A 3,865-nucleotide genomic window follows, 5' to 3' on the forward strand; every position below is an offset into this window, starting at 1 on the left:
GTTTGTACTTTTTAGCGAGCAAGTTTTGATCAATAGAATTTATATTTATTGATTAAAAAAAGCACTTTTGAAGTTACTATCTGATGTGATCCTTGGAATGAATACAATGAAAGCAAGTTTGAGCAAGGGCCGATGACTAGGTCATGGGCAAAATGGGTTAAAAAGTGATGGAACTACTTGCTTAAGCCATGGTGGACCGAACATCGATCTTGACAAGTAAATAAGTAAGTTTCATGTTGGACTCAAGAGGCGAAACAAGTTGGTTCAACGTGATTTAAGCAATGGATGAAGGAAGCGAAAAAATACACTATGTGACCGCATAGTGTATTGGTGCTTGCGGTCGTATGTAACAAGGTAACAAGTTGAGCATTGGATTTCAAGTGACCTATGTGACCGCGTAAGTTTTACCTATGTGAATTTTCCAATTTCACAAAATTTTCTAATTATGTTAAAACTCTACTTTTTTGGTAACTTTTGTAATATTTAGACTTTACATTCATTTAGACTAGGGTTTTATGGGTTTCCTATAAATAGGACTTATTATTCACATTGTAAAGATTCATTCCTTCAATAAGAGAGAATTATTTTTTGAGCAATTTTGTTTTCAATTCCTTGTTCTTCTTGAACTAAATTTTGAATTTATCAAAAATTATTTTATTGTGGAGTTCAAACAATTTGGGTGAGATTTTTAAATCTTGTGATCAAGGTCAACATACTGTCAGCTATTGTGTTGGTTTCTTGGTTCAATATTTTTTTTTTATCAAATTTTAAATGTTGATTCTCGACTTTCTTGGGTTGTGACTTAATCTTTTGTGGGTTTTGGAGCTACTATTACTACGTGGATTCGCTTCAACTAGTATCAGAGTTTAGGCTCTAAAAATCAAAGTTATATCATTTTTCCTTTTGTTTGAATCTTTTGTTTCTTTCCTTATCGTTCTTCATGTTCTTTGCCTTCTTCATCTTTTTGAGTTTTTCAATCCAACCAAATTTTCAAATTAATTTCTTATCAAATCTTTGGGTTCCTTGTTAAATTCCTTTGCATTTAGCAAAACAAAAAAAATCCAAAAAAAGAAAAAGAAAAATAAATTAAAAGTGCCCAATTCGAATTCAAGAACCATATTCTTGGATTAAATATTTGTTTCCATTCAAAATGCTAAGTTCTCTTGTTTTTGTTTTTTCTTTCTTAAGTTTTCTAAAATTACAAATTTTCACTCACATCCTATTTTAAATTTTTCGAGAATAAAACTTGGTGAAGATTGAATTAGTTCTTTGAAGCACTTAGGTGAAAGTAGTGAATGGAAAAGGCAAGAGTGGTGAGACTATTAGAGGGAAAAACCAATTTGAGTGATACACGAGCATATATACGTGAGGCAGATATTATTATAGATTTAGGATATATGAAGGGGACGATTTTACCTCAAGCAGGAGAAACAATCAAGCCAACATATCATAGGAGGTGATGCGACGATCCGAGAGGTTGTTTGAAAATGTAAAGGATAGGTTGGATAGGTAGTAGACGTAGATGGAAAGGCAAGACCCATTGCTTGTCAATTTATTTAGAGGAGTTCCAAATAAAAGTAGACAAGGTAAGCGGGAGCCTAGGATGGAGAATCGTGTAGAATATGAGGCTGGTAGTGACATTGATGAATGAACATTGGTGAATGTTGAGATAGAAAGCATGAAGGATAGAAGAGTTAGACATGAAAGGAGGGATAGAGATCTTGGTGGAGATGGAGTTGACGGAAGTATAGGCAACATCAAAATGATAATTCATTCATTCAGATGAATGAGTGATCCAAAAGCTTACTTGGAATGGTGGAAGAAGATCGAACTAATATTTGATTACTACAGCTACTTGAAGAAAAAGGAAGGTAAAAATTGTAGTACTTGAATTTATTGATTATGCTATTATTTGGTGAGATCAAGCAGTGAAAACTAGGAAGAGGAATCATGAGAGGCCTATTAATACATGGGATGAATTGAAGACCATCATGAGGAAGATGTTCGTGCCTAATCAAAAATTGCAAAGCTCTTATCAAGGGTCTAGGCATGTGGAGGACTATCATAAGGAGACTGAGATGATCATGATTAGAGCCAATGTTGAGGAGGATAGGGAGGCCACCATGGCTCAATTTTTAATTGGATTAAATAGTTAAATAGAAAATTAGTGGAATTGTAACATTATGTAGAGTTGGAGGATATACTACATATAGCTATGAAAGTGGAGAGACAATTGAAGACGAAGGGAACAACTAGATATCCATTACGTTTTTTGGGGTCTATCTCTTCTTGGAAACCAATGTAGGATAACAACAAGGGGGATGAAGCTGTTTCAAAAGGCAAAACAGAGTTACCGAAGGGAAATGAGGAATGTGCTAGCAGGTTACATCCAAAGTAGAATCTAAACCATCTAGGAGTCGTGATATCAAATGCTTTAGGCACTTGGGGTCTTCTTAATGTCCAAACAAAATGTTTGTGGATTGCTGGTCCATCATCAATATAATGATAAAGTATCGTTATCATGTTCCTAGCTTAGAATATATGTTAGATGAATTACATGTCGCATGCATATTTAGTAAAATTGATCTTAAAAGCGGTTATCATCAAATTAGGATGATGGAAGGAGGTGAACGAAAAACTACTTTTAAAACTAAATATTGATTGCATGAGTGGTTAGTTATGACATTTGGACTTACTAATGTACCTAGCACGTCTATGTGATTAATGAATCATATTTTGCGTGCATTTATATGTAAATTCGCAATAGTTTATTTTCATGATATTTTGGTATACAGTAAGAATTTAAATAAGCATATAGGGCATCTAAGGTGTGTGCTTGTGGTCTTAAGGCAAAAACAACTTTATGCTAATTTTAAAAAATGTACATTTTGCATGGAAAAAATTATTTTTCTTGGATATGGGGTTATTGGAAAGGGAATAGAAGTAGATGAGAAGAATATTAAGGCTATGAATGCCCAACACTTAAAAGCATAACTGATTAAGAAGTTCTGATGGTTTGGATAGCTTTTATAGACATTTTGTAAAAGATTAATACAATTGCCACACCACTCACAGAAGTTGTCAAGAAAAATATAGGATTTAAATGGAGTGTTGAACAAGAACATACATTTAAAACTATTAAAGATAAGTTGTGTAAGGCACCGCTTTTAGCATTTCCTAACTTTGATAAAAAAAAATTTAAGATTGAATGTGATTCCTCAAGTATAGATATTAAAGCTGTTTTAATGCAGGATAGAAGTTCAATCATGTACTTCAATGAGAAGCTAAGTGGAGCAGCTCTCAATTAACCTATATATGATAACTCTCAATTATCCTACATATGATAAGGAGTTGTATGCATTTGTCAGAGCTTTGGAGACATTATAGTACTACTTATGGCCAAAAGAATTCGTGATTCACACTAATCATGAGTCCTTGAAGCTTTTGAGAGGTCAAGGTGAGCTAAACAAGAGACATGCAAGATGTATGGAGTTCATTGAGACATTCCCATATATCATTCAGTATAACAAGATAAAGAAAATGTAGTAGCAGATGCTTTGTCAAGAAAGTATGTACTTTTAACCTCCTAAAGTGCTAAACTGCTTAGATTTAAATATGTTAAGGACATGTATGCTAATAACCCAGATTTTTCCAATATATACGAATCATGTGATAAAGGTGACGTGGATAGATTCTTTAGACAAGATCGGCATTTATTTTGGGAAAGAAAATTGTGTGTTCCATGTTCAATAAGAGAATTGTTAGTAAGAGACGCAATAGTGGGGTTTAATGGAACATTTTGAGGTTAAGAAGACCTTAAAGATGCTAAGTGAACATTTTTATTAGCCTAAGATGAAAATTGATG

This window comes from Olea europaea, chromosome 1 (genome assembly GCF_002742605.1).
Source record: "Olea europaea var. sylvestris chromosome 1, O_europaea_v1, whole genome shotgun sequence".
Taxonomy (NCBI): domain Eukaryota; kingdom Viridiplantae; phylum Streptophyta; class Magnoliopsida; order Lamiales; family Oleaceae; genus Olea; species Olea europaea.